A 9,011-nucleotide genomic window follows, 5' to 3' on the forward strand; every position below is an offset into this window, starting at 1 on the left:
GAGGTGTCTGTTAAGGTCTTTGAAACATTCTTTTTTTAGTCTGTTTTCTTACTGTTGAGTTTTAAGAGTTCTTTGTATATTTTGAATATCATTCCCTTATCAGATGTGTCTTATGCATATATTTTCTCTTATTCTGTAAGAGAAATATCTTATCATCTTGCCATTGTCTTTCTCAGAGCAGACATTTTTATGCATATATTTTCTCTTATTCTGTAAGAGAAATATCTTATCATCTTGCCATTGTCTTTCTCAGAGCAGACATTTTTAAATTTGATGAAGTCCATCTTATCAGTGATTTCTCTCATGGATCATGCTTTTGGTGTTTTATCTAAGAAGTCATATCCACACTCAAGATCATCTAGGTTTTGTCCTATGTTATCTCTTAGGAGTTTTATACTTTTGTATGGCTTTACGTTTAGATCTGTTAGCCATTTTTTATTTATTTTTAGCATGGGGATATCCATTTCCAACGATTTGTTGAAGATTGTCTTTGCTTCATTACATTGCTTTTGCTTCCTTTGTCATAGATCAGTTGACTGTATTTCTGGGATTTCTATTTTTGTCTGTTCTTTTCTCAGTACCACACTGTCTTGATTACTGTAGCTTTATGGTAAGTCTTGAAGTTGGGTACTGTCAGTCTTTCAACTATACTCTCCAACATGTTGGCTATTCTAGCCTTTCCATACAAATATCAGAATCAGTTTGTTGATATCCACAAAATTACTTGCTGGGATTTTGCATTGAATCTGTAGATCAAGTAATGAAGAACTGACATCTTGACAATATTGAGTCTTTCTATCCATTATTCTTTTGTTCATCAGAGTTTTGCAGTTTTCCTAATGTAGATACTGTGAATATTTTGTTAGATTTATATCAAAGTATATTAATATTTTGGTCACTAATGAAACTGGTATTGTAAAAAAAAAAGAAACTGGTATTGTGTTTTTAATTTCAAATTCCACTTGTTCATTGATGGCATATAGAAATGTGATTGACATATGTATATTAACTTTGTATCCTATAACCTTTCTATACTCACTTGTTCTTTTGTCACTTCTTTCAGATTTTCTACACCGACGACAATTATGCCATCTGCAAACAAGGACAGTTTTCTTCTCAGTTTGTAAACCTCCTATTTCTTTTTTTGTTTGTGTTATTGCACTAACTATTGCACATACTGGAAGTATGTGTTGAAAAGGAATGGTTATGGGGGACATTCTTACTTGTAGTTGATCTTGGGAATTCTTTGAGTTTTTACTATTAAAGATGATGTTAGCTATAGATTTTTTTGTACATATCCTCATCAAGTTGAATAAATTCCTTTTATTTCTAATTTATTGAGAAATTTTATCATGAACACATATTGGATTTTTGTGAAATACTTTTTCTACTTCTAATGTTCATATCATGTGATTTTCTTTTTTTAACCTATTGATGTGATAGAGTCCATTAACTGATTTTCAAATGTTAAATCATCCTTGCGTATCTAGAATAAATCCCACTTGGTCATGGTGTATAATTCTTTTTATAAATTGTTGAACTCAATTTGCTAATATTCTGTTGAAGATTTTTACATCTTCAAGAGATATAAAGAAGATACCGTTCTATAGTTTTCTTTTCTTGTAATATCTTTGTCTGGTTTTGGTATTAGGATAATGGTGGCCTCCTTGAATGAGTTAGGAAGTATTCTCCGTTGCTATCTTCTAAAATAGATTATAGAGTATTATGGATCTGGTGATACTCGTTTTGGAAAGTTATTAGTTGCTAATTCATTTTCTTTTATAAATATAGACCTATTCATATTGTCTGTTTTTTCTTGTGTGAGTTTTGGTAAATTGTGTCTTTCAAGAAATTGGTCCATTTTATCTAGGTTGTGGGCATAGAGTTGCTCATAGTATTCCTTTATTATCCTCTTGTTGCCATTAGGTTTGGTAGTGATGTCACCTCTTTCATTTCAGATATTAGTAACAGCCTGGCTAGAGGCTTGTTGATTTTTTTGATCCTTTCAGGGAACAAGCTTTTGGTTGCATTGATTTTCTCTATTGATTTCCTGTTTTCAGTTTCATTGATTTCTGCTCTAATTTTTATTATTTCTTTTCTTCTGCTCACTTTGGATTTAATTTGCTCCTCTTTGTCTATTTTCCTAAGGTAGAAACTTAGCTTATTGATTTTAGATGATTCCTCTTTTCTAATATATGCATTCAATGCCATAAGTTTCCCTGTAAGCATTATTTCACTGCATCCCATAATTTTTGATAAGTTGTTTTTGTTTTCATGTAGTTCAAAATATTTAAAAATTTCTCTTGAGATTTCTTGTTTGAACCATGTGTTATTTCAAAATGTGTTGTTTACTCTCCCCATATTTTGGGATTTTCCAGTTATCTTTCTGTTATTAATTTCTAGTTCAGTTCTATTGTGATCTGAGAGCAGACATTATATTTCTGTTCTTTTAGGTTTGTTGAGATGTGTTTTATGGCCTAGAATGTGTTTTATCTTGGTGAATGTTTCATGTGAGCTTGAGGAATAACGTGTGTTCTGCTGGGTGACTACATTTCTAGACTGAATGACACAGCTCCTTTCAAGGTGACCTCTGTATAACTCTATTCAGGTTTCATCAACTGCTCTTTCCTCTCATCCTATGAGTGTAGAGGTAGTAACATTCCACTGCAGTTACTAATCTGGGGTTACTTCACTATTCCGTGTGGGTCCTCTATAACCACTCCTTGTAAATAGTCCTTTATTAAATCCCCAATTCTTTTTAAATTGAAAGTACCATGTTTTTTCTGCTGTGACCTTGCTTGATATAGTCAGTTTGGAAGTGGATCCCAGAACCTTTTCCAATTGAGCCATCCTAGTGGCAAACTTATGTACTGGGGAAATGGCTAAAGGAATGGTTGGAAGGATTTATAACATAGGAAGCCCAAGGCAATTTTGTCATTGGGCAACCTTGTTCAAGTATAATGCAAGTGAAGAGTCATCCTCCCTTATTTTTTTAACAATGTCTTCTGGGCAGGAATTTCTACGAGTGATGCTAGAAGCAACTGGAAGCAGAAGCTCGGCTACAGCTGTGTGGCTTCAGATGTGCCAGGCAACAACAGCATGTATAATCCTGAACTCATTATTTATTGCTACATATCAAATCTCCTCAAGACAGAGTAACTTAAAACAATAGCCATTTTATTATCTCCCATTGTTCTGGTCTCATTAGGAAGATTCTCATTTGTGGTCTGTCATTCAGTAGCAGTCAAATGGCAGTTGTAGCTAGAGTCATCTGAAAGTGTGAGTTGGATGTCCAAATGGCTTTTTCATTCTCTGTTTAGCAAGTTGGTACTGACCACTGAATAGGAGAAAATCTGCAGCTACCATGCTTGATTTTTTCCCATAGGGCGTATTCACATATTTCACAGTATGGTTGTCCCAGAGTTGTTAGAATTCTAACATGAAGGCTTATTACTGCTCCAAAGGAGCCAGATGGAAACTGCATCATTTCTTATAACTTGGCTTTGGAAGGCATGCAGCATCAGTGGCCACATCTGATGGTTAAAAGTTAGTTCTAGGCTGCCCAGATTTAAGGGAAGACAGTCAATATCCCAAAGCAGTGGATCATTGGAAGACCATCTTTAGGGACTAATGATCATAAGATATAGGGGTGGTTATTCTGGCACTGCTGATGGCAGCAGCAAGGATTGGAAGCATCTCTTTGGAATGCTGAGGTTTCTGTTGTAGATAAAGACCACAGGCTGAAAACAAACTAAACTGGCTCTTCATTTCATCCTCACATCTGCAGGCTGAGGTCCCTTTGGAAAATCAGGAAAGGGCCTGGACTCTGGGAGTCTTGCAAACTAAGAACCTAAGTATTCTACTTTAGGGCACATGGCATTAGGGAGGCAAAAATAACCCAATTTCATATAAGTGAAGAAACTGAAGCTAGAGAGATTAAATAAATGGCAAAGTCAGGATCAAATCTAGGGTGCCTAGGTGGCTGGCTCTGTTGGTTAAGCATCTGCCTTTGGCTCAGGTCATGATCCCCGGGGTCCTGGGATCAAGCCCTCCAACGGGCTTCCTGTTAACCAGGAGTCTCTGTCTGCTTCTCCCTCTCCCTCTGCCTGTACCCCCACCTCCTCTATGCTTGTGCTCTTTCTCTTGTGTGTGCACATGCTCTCTCTCTCTCAAATAAATAAAATCTTTTTTAAAAAAGGTTCAAATCTTGGTCTGGCTGCTGTGAAAAGCTCCTAATACTAAGCCAGGTTCTAGAATTTGAAATGTCCACACAGGCCAGGGAAGTTCAATAAATGCATCAGGCTACAGTAAAACAGCCATCAAGAAGCAGCTTATATTGCAACCAAGCTGAACACTTATCTAAAGAGGCTGCCTTTTAACATACTTGTAGACAAAACCAAACTAACCAGTCAAACCAAATTCTACCCCACAGCAGTGGTGTAGGTGGTGTAAAGATTACCTGTTGACAGCTGAGAGGTATTTGTGCCTTTTCTTCATATGGATGGAGCTAGAGTTTGCAGACTGGTGTTTTTGGTCACTTTCCTATGGAATGGCAAGTAAAGCCATTCCACACACTCATGTCCAAGGGTGATCAGTTTGTGACCTTCGTGCTAAATTGTACTATTATTTCCCCAAATATGTTAATTCATTTAATCTTCACACAGCCTTGTAAAGCAAGTAGTATTACTTACATTTCACTGATAAGGACCTGGTTGCAGAAGGCTTACACAACTTAGGCAAGATTGTACAGTGTTAGAGCCATAATTCAAAGCCAGGTCTATGTGATCCCAAATCCCTGATTTTTCTTCTATTCCAATGCTTTTTGGTTAACCTTTCTTTATTTTCAAAATGAGGGTAATAGTACCTACTTTGCTTTCCTTAAAGAGTGATTGTGAAAATAAACACAGTGAATATGAAAATGTAGATCAAAGACTTGTCCTTTTTAAAGTGGTAAACAAAAGTATGCTACTGTTTTAACTTATTTAACAAAATATTTTGAGAATTTACTATGAATCAGGTATTCATGCTGGAATACTGCGGTGAGCACAGGTGTAACCTGACAGCATTTCGCTTCAGCTGCACTGAGTATCCCTTGCTTTCTACCACTCTCCCCCCCCCCCCATTCCCTTCCCACTCCCTGTGGAAACCTGCCTGGCACTTACCTAAGTGCAGCCTGGAGGTGTGAAGTCCTTAATACCCTATGTGGCAACTCCTGACAATGGGTAATGGGAGCTGATGGATAAATGCCATACCCCCATCCTACTCTCAGGTAATTTCTCTTCCGTATCACATTCTATATGCCTCCTAGTAGGATTAAGGCCTTGGGATTCAGCTCTGGTTATTCAACTGAATTGACCAACTCAGTAACACTTTGGCTTTTCCTTTCACCGTTTCTTTCCCTCTAGCTCCTCACTCTTGCTCCCTGACAGGTACTTGTCTCAGACTTTGCTTCTGATGGGGAAACCAGAGTAAGACATTTGGTATCTAGAGTGGTCTTGGAAAGCTGATTTTCAGGCTACGGGAACTGGACTCTGGCTTATCTTCTGTGTGAATCGAGGAACCACTGAAATGTTTTGAGCAGAGTAGTAACTTGACCTGATGAATATTTTTATTTACTTATTTTTAAAATGATATATCTATTTATTTCAGTAAGAGGGAGAGAGCATAGTAGGGAGGGTCAAAGGACAAGGGAGTGAGAAACTCAAGTAGACTCCTCACAGAGCGTGGAGTCAGACACGGGGCTTGATCTCATGACCCTGAGATTAGACCCGAGCCGAAACCAACAGTCAAACGTTGAACTGACTACACCACTCCCCTGACCAATATTTTTAAAGGATCACTCTACCTGTTGTATTAGAAATGAACTTTAGGGGAGATATTGGCCCTGTCAGTGATGGTCAAAGTGAAAGTGGTAAGAAATGGTTGCATTCTGGATATATCTCAAGGCAACTGGATTTACTGATGGATTGCATATAAATTATTAGAGAAAGAGAGACATCAGGATAACTATATGTTTGGCCTGAGCAACTGGAAAGATTGAATTACTACTACCTGGGATAGGAAATAGTATGGGAGGAACAGGTTTAGAGAATTAGGGTGATTAGTCATTATTTTTTCCATTTATTCATTCTTTCAAATTGTCAAATATTAGATGAGTAGCTGCTCTATACTGGACATTGTGTTTGGCTCTGGAAATTAAATGGTGAATAAGAAAAATATACTTTTGTCCTCCTAGGCACTCAAAGGATAATAAATTTGACGTTTATAATTCAGTGTGATAAATGCTCTTGTGATTAGAGGAAGGATTCTAACACCAGAATGAAGAAAGAGGAGGAGGGACAGAGGGGTAAAGAGAAGAAGGAAGATGAGAAAAAAATTTCCTTGATTTAAGCTTTTGCTATGCACCTGGCTTTTTATGAGCTTCTTTATCCCATTTTGTCTTATTTAGTCCTCTGTGAAGTAGATATTGGAAGGAGTGGTGGTGGAGGTTAATGGATTAAGGTAACATTGTTTCAAAAATTTTAAGAAGCATGTCTTGATTCTATAAAATGAACAAAACATCTAGCGTTGTGTCAAAAACTTGTGCAAACCTCTGTGCCGAAGGCAAGGCAAGGTTTTTGAACTTCTTTTTCCTCTCCCTAGATTTAAACCCAAGTTGTCAGATGTTACCCTCTGTGACCAGCTACTTTACAGGAAATCAAAAGAATGAGTGCAAGATGGCTGTGCCTCCTTCCATATAGGAGAAGGTCTTGCTCCTCTGATCACTCTTACCTCAGGGAAGGAGCAGGAAAAGAGACCCACCAGTCTCAATGAGCTTTGAACCCTTCTAGTCACTATCCACAATTCAGATTAGTGTTTGGTCCTCTTGGGAGAAGAGGGAGGTAAGTAGGCAGAAGAATGGACAATTTCTTCTTTTCCCAGAGGTAGGATTACTTCCTTTTATAGATGATAGGGTTAGTAATTGGTCTAAGTTCAGCTAAGCAGCAGAGCCTATGACCAACCCAGGTTTGTCTAGACTTTTTCAGCTCTGCAGAACCAAGGTCTGCAATCTTTGAAAAGAAAACTTGTAGCCAAACAGAGAAAAAAGGTATGTGGTTGCTTAGAGGCTGCTTATAAATAAAGGCCTGCAAGGCACAGGAATTCTCAGGGGATCAGAGAGTGCCAGCACAAATGAAATTTCTGAGCCATGTGGCTACCATACCGTGAAAATATTGGGCTTGCCAGATTTCAGCTCTCTCTGAAAAGAGCTTAGGTCAAGAAAACAAACTCAGATTGGCTAATTGTTACCCAGATTTTGACCCTGCTGAAATGTCTCCCATATGATTCTCCCTGGGTTTCAACCTACCATGCTCCTATTTGTTTTTTTTTTAATAATTTTTAAAATGTTAAAATAACTTTTTTTTCTGATCATAAATACTTTTTCATTGTAACAAATCCTAAAATATAAAAATTTATAGAGAAGAACTTAAAAATTATCCATAACCCCACAACTCAGATAGCGCAGTGAATTTGTTGGTACATACCCTTCTAGATTTCTAAACTCTATGTTTGCAAGTTTGATGTGATGTCCTTTCCACCACTTCTTAGTATATCCCAAGTTTTGGGTGCTGAAGAAGGTGTTGGGCAACGCAATTCCGGAAAGAGAACAAATCAGATCCAGCACAAGTGCCTCTTTTCCCTTTGTCTCCTTCACCTATAGAGTCCAGGTCCTGAGTCCTGGGGTTCCTGAGAGTCTAGAATGAAGGCTTTGAACCTGTTGAGAAGTTAGAGAACAGTCGAATAGAGAGGACATGCTAACTCTGGGATCCTGAGGCTTGTGGACTGTTTGGTTTGAAATATAAGACTTGGAACCCACACTAAAGTTTTGATCATTCTTCTGGCCTCTATATGGATCATTCTTCTGGCCTCTCAGTGCATAAAGGACCAGATGGTAGATATTTTAGGCTTTCTAGACAATACTGTCTCTCTACTCAACTCTGTCATTGTAGCACAAAAGCAGGCATAGATAATATGTAAATGATGACTGTGTTCCAGTAAAACTTTATTTAGAAAAATGGATGGGAGGCTAGATTTGGCTGCAGGACCACGGTTTGCCAATCCTTGTGCTAGCTAAAGAAAGAACATTTGGGAAGAAATTAGTATCTTTTCCCCATTACCAAAGGTGGACCCCTGGGCCTACACACACAAACACACACACACAGACATACTTGAAATGATACTGTAGATTCAGCTTTTAAAATTGGGGTAAAGTAGATATAAATTTGCCATTTAACCATTTTTAAGCATATAGTTCAGTGGTATTAAGTATATTTACATTTTTGTGCAACCATCACAATCATTCGTCTCCAGAACTTTTTACATTTTGCAAAACTGAAACTCTAAACCCCTTAAATACTCTCATTACCTGCCCCCCTGCCAGCCCCTCACAAATACCATTTTACTTTCTGTCTCTCTTTATGATTGTGACTACTCTAGCTATCTCAAATGAGTGGAATCATATGTTATTTGTCCTTTTGTGACTGGCTTCTTTCTTTTTTTTTTTTAAGATTTTATTTATTTATTCATTAAAGACACACACAGAGAGAGGCAGAGACATAGGCAGAGGGAGAAGCAGGCTTCATGTAGGGAGCCTGTTGTGGGACTCAATCTTGGGACTCCAGGATCACGCCCTGGGCCAAAGGCAGACGCTCAACCACTGAGCCACCCAGGCATCCCAATGACTGGCTTATTTCACTCTGCATATTGGCTTCAAGATTCATCCATGTTGTAGCATGTGTTAGACTATAGATTACATTTTATAATATTTTAAAACTTTATAATATTTCCTACATATTCTCCAGGTATTTAAAAATCTTTGGTAAATACCATTTTTGAAAACTGCGTAATATTCCATTGAGTTAGACAGACTGAAGGGAGATTCATTTGAAATCAGAGCAACCTTCTTGGGAGGAACACTCCTTGCTCCCCTAAACACAGCTGATTGGGTTGAGGACTAATGTACTGACAAAGGT

Source organism: Nyctereutes procyonoides, unplaced genomic scaffold, assembly GCF_905146905.1.
Source record: "Nyctereutes procyonoides isolate TBG_1078 unplaced genomic scaffold, NYPRO_anot_genome, whole genome shotgun sequence".
In the NCBI taxonomy this organism is placed as follows: Eukaryota; Metazoa; Chordata; class Mammalia; order Carnivora; family Canidae; genus Nyctereutes; species Nyctereutes procyonoides.